The sequence below is a fragment of the Phacochoerus africanus genome, chromosome 3 (assembly GCF_016906955.1).
Source record: "Phacochoerus africanus isolate WHEZ1 chromosome 3, ROS_Pafr_v1, whole genome shotgun sequence".
NCBI classification, from domain to species: domain Eukaryota; kingdom Metazoa; phylum Chordata; class Mammalia; order Artiodactyla; family Suidae; genus Phacochoerus; species Phacochoerus africanus.
Window position 1 is genome coordinate 76,004,849 of NC_062546.1, and position 13,116 is coordinate 76,017,964.

The following is a 13,116-nucleotide window of genomic DNA, read 5'->3' on the forward strand; positions in this document are numbered from 1 at the left end:
GGCTTTGTGCATAAATATACCATTTTCTTTTTTTTAACCTTAGGTAGGCCTGAAACTTAAGCCCTATGCCCTATGCATATCCTTAGAAGCCAACAAAATACACACCATAGGTCTGTAGATATATTTACTTAGATCCTAGTATTCCTTTCATTTTGTTAGCTTGCAAAGATTCCATACTTCCTTGGCAGTTCAGTTACATATGTATGTGAAAGTATAGGGTATGTGCATGTGAATGTCAGTACTTAAAATTGTTTTTAGCAAGAGTGTTATTCAGAATGTCTAGATTATCATTCTCTCAGAAAGATTGTTTTTGTAACTTCTTTGTTACATTCTGAAATAGTTTATATGAAATGAAAATACGTAAGTCACTGATAAAACTAGAAGTTATCACCTAACTGTGGGCAATAGCTGTGTGTGTGTGTGTGTGTGTGTGTGGTGGGTCTTAGTTCAATTTCTTCTAGTTCCAAGTTGGTAGTTAGCATTTTCTAAGAAATTTGTCATTTAATTGTTTTTCAATGTTTTAAATAATATTTGTATAGTATTAAAGTATAAATAGTCTCAGTACCTCTATTTCATTCATTTTAGTTCTTGAAAATTTTTATGCCTGTATATTTGTATCCTGATTACATTTACAAAAACATTTTTTGTTTTATTTTTATTTATTACATTCTCTCTAAATATAATAATAATATCTTCACATTTCTACCCTATAAGATCACTATAAGATAAAGTTCTTAGGTTTTCAGTTTGTAGGTCTGTATTTCTGCTGCCTTCATCCCAAAAGTATTTTTTGGCTAGATGTAGATTTACAACATGATCTTTATTTTCACCCTTGAGACTTCAAAATTATATTCTTAACCATCTTTTTAGCATTTGAAGAATACATTTTGGAGAAATTGTATCCTTACAGGATAAAGAAACAATTGACCTAATTTAGTTGGTTTATTTTTTTTTTAAACTGAATATAAAACTAGGTAAAATGTGCTACCATAACAATGGACATACAGATTTAAAAAGAAAGAAAGAGGTCAGCACACTTCCTGGCAGGAATTGAGTGACTGCCAAAGGTAATTTTAAAATGCTGATTTAAAAATGGTAATTGGTGGTAATTTTAAAATGTCTATTGTCATCCCAGACAATGGGGTGGATGATACCACCATTTTTTAAGTCCTATGCTATATTCTATTAAGATATATAATAAGATGATATTTGCCCAAATAAATTTGCATTCTGGTTGGATTGCTGATTTATATAGATTTGAAAATATAGATGAATAGGAATGTAAAGTAAACTGGTAGATTATATGCTAAATTGTGTGAGATGATGGTAATCCATGGCTTAACATATTTAAGGTAGGGATCAATCAGTATTTCTCCTCTAAGTTAACAAAAATGTAGCTATGACCTGGTAAAGTTTATGCTAATTTCGCTCAGGATTATGTCCCCTTCTCTTTTCTGCTTATGAGGTCTCCATCTATAATTTTGTCTACATATGAATCTGAGAAACTGTATTTTGGAAATTTTCAGGCTCATTTGGAAAGCAAAAAGATCTTTTCCTTTTATAAAAATGAGTAATTAAATGTACTTCTTGCTAATAGAAAACCAGTTTCAATTAAAATGTTACCTTAGTCTTATAGGTTCTTGTCATTTAACATATTTACTTAGAGGAGACATTGAGATATTGTTTTTATTGATTAAATTAAGTGATAAGAGATAGGTGTGAGATGTTATCTCATTGTGGGTTTGATTTGCATTTCTGGAGTTCCTTTGTGACTCAGCAGGTTAAGGATCCTGTGTTGTTTGTTGTTTTTGCTGTGGCACAGATTTGATTGCTGGCCCCAAAACTTCCACATGCCATAGGTGCAGTCAAAAAAAATATAAAATAAAAATTTTCCTACCATCCAATTTCATTTTAAAATTATCTTTCTGCTGTTAACTTAGAGGATTTCTATCTAATAACTACATATATTTCTGTGTAATGTTACATAGAAAAATCAGTTATTTTCTTTTTGATTCATTTTTCTTCTGAGAATTGTACAAAAGCCAAACTAAAAGAAACAATAAGTAAGAAATGAATTGAAAGCCTTTGATGAAATTGAGTATAAAGTCTCTTTATTTGTATTTCTTGCCAACAGAAGTTTTATATGCTGCTATTAAAAACCTGAGATTGAAGCGTAGACTTTTTTTTAGAGAATATTGTATTAAAGCCAATCTGCGGTGATGTTTAGAGACTATTATGCTTTGCATGCTACCTGTCTTGTCAGAGGAAATTCAGTCTGTTTACATCAAAGGAAATAAGGAACCAAGATGATTTATTCCTACTGCCTTCCACCTCCCACTGGTAGAATTGAGAAATTCAGGGTTTATATTCTTTACACAAACTGATTTAAGACTCTGATACTTATAAGAATCCTCTGGTAAATCCATTTATCATAGATGAACATCATCATCAAGCAGTTTTCCAATCTTCTTTTTACACTAGTCATAGTATATACAGATTATTATATATCTATTATGAAGAAAATTGATCTGAAACAAATTGTTTTAAGTATCTGATTTTGTAAAGTGCTTTGAACTGTATTGCAAATTTTAAGGCATCACTTGAGAAATGAGATAAGAGTATATTGTGCAAATAGAACCCAGTGTAACAAATAAATATGTGTAAGATATCTGGGAAGAGAATTCTGCTGTGGATTCTTTTTTTTTTTTTTTTTTTTGTCTTTTTAGCTATTTCTTGGGCCGCTCCTGCGGCATATGGAGGCTTCCAGGCTAGGGGTCAAATCGGAGCTGGGCCTACGCCAGAGCCACAGCAACGCGGGATCCGAGCTGCGTCTGCGACCTAAGCCACAGCTCACGGCAACGCCGGGTTCTTAACCCACTGAGCAAGGGCAGGGACTGAACCCGCAACCTCATGGTTCCTAGTCGGATTCGTTAACCACTGCGCCACGATGGGAACTCCTCTGCTGTGGATTCTATTCCGTGCTGACTGGATGTCTCCAGCCATCACCATAGTTGTAACAGACTGACCCAGGGAAGTTTTCACCTTGTCAAATATCTCTTTCTGAGAGTGTAGCAAGGTTAAACTAAAGATCTGCTTAACTGATTCCCTGGCTTAGTTTCAGCAAGTGCAATGGTGTAGTTCTGAAATATAAAGTACTTAATCATTAAGCCTGCTCTGGGAGAAAAAAATGGTTCACTCATTTCCCCACCAGACCAACAAGATGTCCAATTAGCCTTTTAAATGCTGGATTTCTCACACTACAGGTACATTTCTCATCTACATTGTAATCACTTACTGGGTGCTGCCATTTGTAATCAGGCTGTCTGTATTATTAAACTTCTTTGAGGAGTGATGCAGTGCTGAGCACCTACTACATGAACTAAGGAATATGTAGATGAATAGAGATTTCTGCACATCAAGGAGGAAATTAAAAGCTCATACACAACACATGCAAAATGTCATGTGACCTGTACAAAGGAAAAAGCCACAGTGAACTTTAACAGAGCAATTTTATCATTCAAGAGGCACCAGGGATTCCTTTATGGAAGATATAAAATCTAAGATAAAAGTAGAAAATGGGTGACCTAAGACAGAAAAGATTTTTTTTTTTTTTAAGTAGGATATGTTCCTTGGAGAGAATGGACTGAGGAAAAATCGGACAGGTGGAAAGTTTTCGAGTGCATCTGAATTCAAGTAGTGCAATACAGTTAGTTTGCAGACAAGTTGTGGCATTTAATTTTTTAAAAAATAGCTATCAGTAATTCATATGTGGCCTTAATGTCGGAAGTTTAGTCAATATAAGAAAACTTCTGAAGATTTTTGGAAAAGGGAGTGATACAACCAGAATTTGGATTTAAGATTTACTGGCAGGGTATTTAGGGTGGACCAAATTGGGGAGAGGTAGAAGTCAGGAGATTTATTGTGATGTTTAGCAGTCATTGTCATCCAAATTAGTTTAATAGAAATGAACTAGAGATTTTGGCTTTGAAACAACTCAGAGATTGATATTGTACAAATATGAAAAAGAAACGAGCAGCAGAGATTTGCAGGAGGTGATAAGTTTTTTGAACATGATAAATTTGAGAGAAAAGCAGGTAAGATATATAGGAAACATAAGGATTGAGGTATATGAAATGAATAAGAATCTAAGGACAACTACATAAATGAATGAGATTTTTCATCACAGTATATCTAGGTAACTCAACCTGAAATAGATCTATTACTTACCTACCTGTGTTGTTGGCCTTCCTTAATCAATGGAAATTGATAAGAAGCTAGGCAAGAAATTCAGTTAAGGTTTTATTGGGGCCCCTGCTGCAGCAGCTGGGAGTGAACAGGCAACAGTTTCCTTTTCTTGCTCACTCCCTGAGGTGGGGTGGGGGAAGGCAAGGATGTTCCTTATATGGGGTGAATGTAGGTCAGGCCAGAGGGCTGGCTTACATGGTATGTCCACCCCTTTGTCGGGGTTGTGTGCAGGGGCATGTGTAGTACCCTGCTTTTGCTCCAAAAAGCTGTTTTTGCTCTTGGCTCTTCAAAAATGGCAGTTTTTTTTTTTTTTTTTTTGTATCTTGTTGTCTATAATTTGCCACAACTGTTCATGCATGCAGTTATTTTTAGTCCCTTATAGTTTCTTTGTATTTTTTTGCTTATGGAAATGTTTGCCCAGGTGTAAGCACGGCAGCAAAGTGTCCCAGGTCTTAGGTCCCAGCCTATTTCAGATTCAACCATTTGTTTGAAACTTATGTATATATTTTTTCTTATTTATCTTAGAACTATATGATTATATTTAATTTTGTGTCTGCTTGCTTAACACCTGCCTCCACAATAAGCCCATTTACCAGTCAGAGAAACAGAAACCACTGTAGAAGAGTTTTGATACAGGGGACTTGGGCTGGGGTGAATACAAATGAAATGGTGATTCTAATCTAGATTTCTTGTTCCCACTATTATGATACAAGAGATGGGCCATCAATGCCTAGACTCCCTGCTTCTAGAGGCCACTCATGAAGCCTCCTGAGACTTTTAAATCATCTCACACTTACCTGCTCTTATTTCCTCATTCCTTTTCATCTCTCATTTCCTGATGCCTTTCAAATAGCCGTGACTTTCCAGATTCACCAACACATGCCCCTCCTCACTTGCATCTCCCTGCTGAAGCAATCCCCTTAGTCTCCAGCAACTATTTCTGATGATTTCCAAAGTTAACCTTTAGGGTGCAGATGTGCGTGTGTTGAGAAGGGTGGTGGGAAGTGGTGTTGGCACCTGGAATATAGTAGTTTGCTAGAAGACAATGGTTACGTTGGGGATGCAATTTAAAACACTCTTTGAGATTGAGAAAAAAAGCCTTATTAAGTAAGGCTCAGTTTTCATTAAAGCAACACGATATTGGGAATAGATCCAGAAAAGTGCTCCCAGGCTAGTGGAAGTGAGAAGTAAGCCTCATTTTCCCTGCTCACTCCTGTCTGCTGCTCTTCACAGAAGGGAGTGGGTTCCTGGCCCCTCTCTACTGGCCCTGACATGGGCAATCTCTGTGCCTATCTATGGAAGGTCCAGGACAAGCTGGTGGACCTCCTGCTATGGATGCATTCTCTCCTAGGATCTCTAAAATAAAACATTTTTTTCTCTTTGAAGACTAGTTTTAGAACTCCCTCTTTTTGATCTAAAGGACAAATCTGTATTTCTCCTAAAAAATCAGTTTCATCTTTAAAAATATATATATTTATGTATAATATATAAAAATATAGTAATATATAATTAATAATAATATTATTAATTTATAATTTATATATGTATAAAATAACTCTTGCCTTTACATAGTAAGAGAGCATTTTTCCCTACCCACCTGGCTTTATGTCACAAGCCATTTTACTTTATTCTGCAGAGGAAATCAAGTGAAGTGAAGAAGTTTAAGATTTTTGTCATTGTTTTCCCACAAGAAAAACCTAAACAGTCTGCTAGAACATCTGATCTTTGGTCCCTCTGAATTACTGTGTGATTCTATGTTTCTAAACAATAGTTATCTTATTTGAAAACATATGATAGTTCAGCACGCCCCACATGTTTCTTATGTCAATGTGATATAAAATGCTCTTAATTTTGGTTATTTGATGCAATATTGGAAAAGGAATGTTGCATGCTAGTAAATGAAGATGAAAGCAAAATAATAAGTCAGCGAGAGAGAATGAAGTGTGAATTGAAGAAATATGTAAGAAAGAAAAATAAATTAATGAATTAAAAAATAGATGAAAGATATATCAAAGGGAAGATACCCAAAGAAAAAAGTAAAAAGAGAAAAGGAGAAAAAAAATTGAGAAAAAGAAATGTCATTCAAACTTTTTTGGGATCAGGAGTTTAATCCCAAACTATAGCCAAAGCTTACCTGATTATCATGTGCCTTAAGACTTTGAATCTCATTTCTCAAGACTGCATCATCCATCAAAATCAAGTAGAGTAGATTAGAAGGGAAATATAAGAAGGTGGTACATCACATGTTCCCTGGGAGGGACAAGGTATAGTGGTGGGCCTGGTTGAAAAAAAAAAAAAATTAACAATATCTAAAGAAAACACATAAAAAGAAAATTAAAATTTATCTAGGATCCTTGCGTGTACAGATAATCAATGTAAAGCTTTGTTCTCCGTGTTCATTTAACTTGTATCTCCATGTGCATTGTTTGTGTTAATCCTACTATGCCTACAATTTGTCACTGACTTTTATACTTTAAAACATATTATGATGTTTTCCATGTAAATAGATGTAGAAATACACTATTTTGATGCATCAGTATACTGCCCGACCTAGGAATATGTCAATAAGTGTTTGTTGAAAGAACTAATTTTAATAGCTACTTGGAACTCATTAAACAACATCATGGAAGTTAGATTGTAAATGTCTAGGGACATGATCTGTACTATGTGCTATTTTTTTTTCTAGTGTGTGGATGTAGGAAATGTAGTCACTAATATTTTCTGAGATTCTTTATAATTATCCCTTTGCATGGTATTTTTTTTTCCCACATAGCCAAAACTGGCTGTAAATGACCCTAACCTGAAGGGTCTTATTTTATTTTTTAAATTTATAGGCCCAGTTTTTATATCTCACATATGATATGTAATATCTTCTAGGGCAGAATATACTAAACTGAAAAAAAAATCACCTAGATTACTTATTAAATAAAAATATTGGTCTGCCTCTCTTCTAAAATGTATGATATTATATCTCTGGATTTATGTCTAAGCATTGCAGGACTTATGTACAGGGAGAAAGTACATCGAGGCCTTTTTGCCAGGAAGGAGCATTTATTCATGCCAGCACTGGCTCTGCAGATTCATATCCAAAGGCTGAGCCCTGGACACAGAAGAGCACTGTCTTATATACCCTCTGTTATTTTTTTCTTTTACACTTTGGCCCCTTTGTCCCCCTTATAAGGTAACATACATTCTGTAATTTCTGGGTGGACAGTTATAGATATGCTTGTGCCGATAGATTCAGGTTATGTTACATTGTTGCAGAACTGTGCTTGTGCATACAGGTGCTGATGTTGAATGTTGGCTTCCCATTGTTCTGGGATGGCCCTTCCCCCTTCCCACTACATTCCCCTCTTTGATTCTCTGATCTCTTTTTCAGGGTCAAAGAGCATCACTTTGGGCTAGGGGTTTATATTTCCATAGCATCATGATGTATATGGCTGTTTTCCTTTTGACCATGGCCTCAATGAGGTCAGAGACAGATCTTATAACTAGAGGAACCAAACAGGGTAAGATCAGGCAGCCTCCCAAGATCATGAGCACGATACCTACGATACCTACGAGGGTTTTAAATGCCCCAAAGGTTGAAAACCATCCCCCAAATAGCTCTCCGGGGTTCCAGCCTTTCCAAGTTTGTATGGGGACATGTGCCAATTTTGTAATGTTTGTGGCTATGTTAGTTACAGCCATTGTCCTCTATTAGGAGGCAGCAGTTGGATTGATAAAATTTTCCACATATCGCTCCTTCTTTTGCTAATAGGTAATCTAAGCCTAGGTAGTTCTGGTAAATAGCTGCACACATTTGCGACTGTTGTCATGAGTTCCAAGGCCATGGCTGTTTGGTTAGTAATAATTTCCAGTACTGCCTGTAACCTGATGATTTGATTGAGCTTATATATATAGGGGTCTTGTAGCCCCAACTCCCGTCTTGTGCCCAAGTGGCTGGACCATATGTCTCAACAATCCTCTGGGGTGGCCACTCATCCACTCCCTTTTTGTTGTACTTCTATCATAGGATCCTTTTGGTCCTAACCTTCATACTCTGATAAAGGGGAACCCCTAATTTTTCTCCCTTCTGGTTAGGCAAGAGGGAAAATCCCAGTTGGATTATTCCAGTGGTTCAGTCCCTTTGCATTGAGCAGGGAGTTGCATATATGCTTTTTTTCCACATATCCAAAACAGCCCATCAGGTGCTCTCCAGTGTTCAGGGTCACTAAGGGTGAGGTTATCCCAGTGTTTACTAATTTTAGGTATTCCATGGAATGGATTGGCCTCCTCCTCAGTATGTATAGTACAGTTGACTATGGCTTGATATGAGAGGATTGGCACTGGGAGGTGTTAACCATGGAGGCCAGGGCCCAATACCAGGTAGGAGTGTTTGGCACCACTCAAAACTGGTAGAGTCCCAAGAAAGCCTTCTTTTGCATGGAGTTTCTCCTACCCATTGTGTATAATTGGGACCTGTTCTACTAATGCACTCTTTTCAGTTACCTCTGAGGCCACACCCAACTTTGGGGCTGGTTGTTTTTTCTTTCTGTTATGGAAAGATTCTGTTGCAGTAACAGGACTGCATTTAGGCTGGTCCCTTTCCAAGGCTAATCTTTACTTACTCTCATCCCTCCACAGACCTAACAGTTAGTGACATTGAACTTATAGGTAATCCTTTCAGCTAGGTTAATGAAAAGGTTCTTCTCTAGGGTGGGGAAGTCCATGTCTGGACCCAGGTCCTTCCTGGTCATAGACTAGGATGGACCCCAATTGTGGGGGCCTAGGGCCTGTCTGTTGTTTTATCCTTTACATAGTTTCTCTGGCTAGCTGGGCCTGGGTGTGATCCTGAATTCCCCTTCCATTGGGCACTCTACAATGCCCGTTATATGTCCAATAGGCACAGGCTCATGTTCCCCTTCTCTTTGGTCCCTAGAAAGTGTGCCCCTCTAGGTATTTTTTTTTTATCCACCCCATCCAATATCTTTTACCATTATGGTGTTCAAAGAGTGGGCGTGGTACCTCAATAACATGTAGCTGGTTGGTTGGCATAGGAGGTGAAGGACGACCCACCCATCCCCTGATACTAAATCTTCCCCCTACATTTATCACAAGGGGTGGAATTTGTCAACAAAAGAGACAAAAGGGGCCCAGACTAGAAGCAACCAATAACAAAAAAACATCCTACCCAGAAGAGGAAGCAGAACACCAGCAGGAACCTTTGCCACATTTCCAATCAGCTGGAGCAGTCTCTGCCAGCCCTATGGCAAAAATTAGGACAATGACCACAGTAACAGACAGGTACAAGGGGTGGCACTGCATCACAATAAGGGGACTGAAATGGGGAACCGAAATGGTCTATTTATCCCATCTGGCAGCAGATTCCTCAATCTTCTGCCGTGTGTAGACTAGTCAACTTCCAGAGTGACTAGAGCAGGGCCATTGTCCTCGCAGGTCCTTGAAGCTGCAGCTTGCTTCTTTCAGAGGGTCAGCTTACATGGTGTCAAGGGATCAGGGATGCACTCCCAGCCTCGAGATGCTGGTTTTACTCTGCTGTGGTGAATCCAAGGAGCTATTTCTGCCCCCTTTACGGGAGTAGGGGTGGATAAAATGACAGTAAATGGGCCCCTCCAAAGAAGTTTTAATGGCTGGACATTCCACTCTTTACCCATATAGTATCCTCTGGCTTGAAAGGTTGGGTGTCTGTGGTTATACTTACAGGTAAATGTTCCCTAACCTACTGATGGAGGGTGGCCAGGGTGGAACCTAGCACCTGCATCTGCTACGTCAAGGTGAAGTTCCCTAGTTTCTTTAAGTCCCCTCTTATACCCTTAATGGGGGGGATGCCCATAGAGGATTTTGTAAGGAGAAAACCCAGTCTGCTTGGTAGGGCTGGATCTAATTCTTAGCAAGTCTACTGGCAAGAGCTGGTCCCAATGCAGGTGTGTCTCCTGGTGCAGTTTGTTTAATTGCAGCTTCAGAGTCCAATTTATCTGCTCCACTTTTTTGGAGCTCTGAGGCCAATAGGCTGTGTGCAACTTCCAGGTGATCTTTAACCCCTTTGTCACTAATTATACTATTTCCACCACAAACACTGGTCTGTTAAATCTGGTCGACTGGAGAATATTTTATCCATGACTTTAATACAATCATGATCTGACTGACTGGACCTGATAGGCAGTAGGTTTGCAGGGTTTAGAGTCCTCATTACCTCCAGGTGAATGCATGGGTTTTTACATAACATCTTCTGATATTTAACCATCTGGACTTTAGTCAGCCAGTATTGTCCCTTATATTCCATTAATGTTAGTAACGAGTGTGGCACTTGGACTGTTAATTCTTGTCCTATAGTTAATTTATCAGCTTCTGACACTAAGAGGGCTGTGGCTGATAGTGCCCACAGGCAGGGTGGCCATCCTTGGGCAACTGAGTCAAGTTGCTTGGAAAGGTATGCCTCTGGATGATGCCATGACCCAAGCATCTGAGTTAAGACCCTTACTGCAACATCATTGCTCATGCATGTACAAGAAGAAGGGCTTAGAACCCTAGGCCAGAAACTAGGGTAAGGGACTGCTTAGTTTCTTCAAAGGTCTTTTGTTGCACTCATTCCCACAGCAGAGGTTTTTGTTCTCCCCTGCTTTGTGACCTCCTAAAGGGGCTTTGCCATAATGAAGAAGTTTGGCATCCAGATTCTACAAAAACCTGTGGCTCTAAGGCATTCTTGAACCTGGCTTTGGGTGGAGGGAACCAGAATTGAGCAGACAGCCTGCTTTCTCTCGGGGCCAAGTTGACATTGTTCTGGGATAGGTGAAAACCAAAGTATTAGACATTTTTTTTGACAGATTTGGGCTTTCTTCCTTGAAACTTTGTAGCAAGGCTGGAGAATTCCATACTTTGGAGCCTTTCTAGGTGCTATGAATTCCCATCTGGGCCTTACGAGGGATGAAATATTGCTTTTGTCAGATGGGCCCTGCCTCTGGCTTCCCTAGGGTCGGGGCCATTTGGCCATAGGAGTTGAAAGTTATCTGGGCCTGTAGCTTTCCCAATAAGTCCTGACCCATCAAAGCCCTAGGGCAGTTGGGGAAGTATGGAAATTTGTGAATGACTTCATGTCCTCCCAAAGTGTATCATCTAGGCAGCAGGAAGCGGTGCCATGTTTTGTTGCCTGTAGCTCCTATGAGGGTGGCTTGTCTTTGCAAGAGTGGGCCCATAGGCTGAGTTACTACTGAGTGTTCTGCCCCAGTATCTACCATGAAGTCAATGGGCCAGCCCCTTACATTCATTTGGACCATAGGCTTTTGGAGGCCTAATAGAATGGAGCCCAGTCTGTCTTAGTTTTCCTTGTAGTTTCCCATATCAGCCAGCCCTATGGGAAACCATTTTTGGGGGCCACGTGTGATTGCTGAATGGCTGATATCAGCCTTGGACCACCTGGCCTCTTCCCCTCTGCTTTTGGCCCTATTGGGGATCATCTGACAATTGGGGGCACTCATTTTTCCAGTGGCCTTCCTGGTAACAGTAGGCACATTGGTTTTGTCCCAGTTTTGGCCCTGGGTGAATTGGTCCTCCTTGTTGTCCCCCTTTTTGGTCCTGGCCTCAGTCTTGGCCCTATGGGCTACCTTCTTTTGGTTTCACCAAGGTAGCTACCAAAAGTAGGTTTGCTTCCTTTTTTACATTTTTTGTTGTTGTTGTGTTTAGCCTTTAGTGCTGCCTGGTGATGGCTGACAAACACTTGGTTGTTATCCCCAGCAACTGACTAGCATTCATGCCTGCAAAGCCCTCTAACTTCTGGATCTTGTTTCAGATGTCCCCTTGTGCCTGGCTCACAAAGATTGCATTGACCATCTGTTGGTTTTTAGCTGTTACTGGGCCAAGGAGGGTATAGATGTAGAATGCCTCACTTACCCTCTCACAGAATTGGTTTGAGCTCTCAAAAGGCCCTTGGAGTACCTCTGAGGTTTTGTCATGTTTATAGCCTTTTTCTTTTTTTTTGGGTGGGGGGGCCTTTGTGTTGCTTAAGAGTTTCTTGGTGATGCTTGAGCATTTGAAATCCCCAGGCATTATTAGGTTCCCATTGGAGATTTTCTGTTTTTAACCATTTTAAAGCTGCCTGAGTAATTTGGTGCCATTCTTCAATGCTAAACAGAGTCAGGAGAAGCTGACAGCAATCAGTCCAGGTAGGCTTGTAGGTTTGAATGATGGACTGCATTAGATCAACCATAGCCTGAGGCTTTTCAATGTAGGAGGGAGTATGATTTTTCCAATTGAGGAGGTCAGTGGAGGTGAAGGGTTGGTATACAAAAACATATGGCCTCCTTAAATTTGACCCTCTTGATCAAAATAGGCTCTCTGGTTTCTCTCAGTGGCATTTGGAAGGCCCCCTTGCACTGTGGTGGAGAGGGGCTGTCACTGCTGGCCCGACTTTTTGGTTGCCTTCCATCTGCCATATAAAGGGTTGATGCTGGAGCCTCAGGAGAGGTGGCTACTAATGATGTCATAGGCGAGTCAGGGGAGGGGCTGTTCTTGGGGGAAGCAGCCACCTCCTGTACGGCCCTGGCTGCTGGAAGCATAGGCAGCAGTGGAGGATACAGTAGTGCATAAGGTGGGGGAATTTCCTCCAGTTCCTCAGATAAAACGGGCTTTTCGTGTTCTGGTCAGCATTTTGAAGGGGCCGTTATTTGAACTATCATAATTTTACAGTTTTCTTCCAGACAGGCTTTTAGCCAAGGTGGCCAAGAAAGGACCATGTCTTGCCAGCAGTCAATGTAAGGGAATTGGTCTGGGTGCCCTAGGTGGCCCATGACAACTCTAAACACTTTACAAACTAGTTCTTTGTCTGGTGACCATTCAGAAGGCCAACTCACCCTGAATGAAGTCCAATCTATC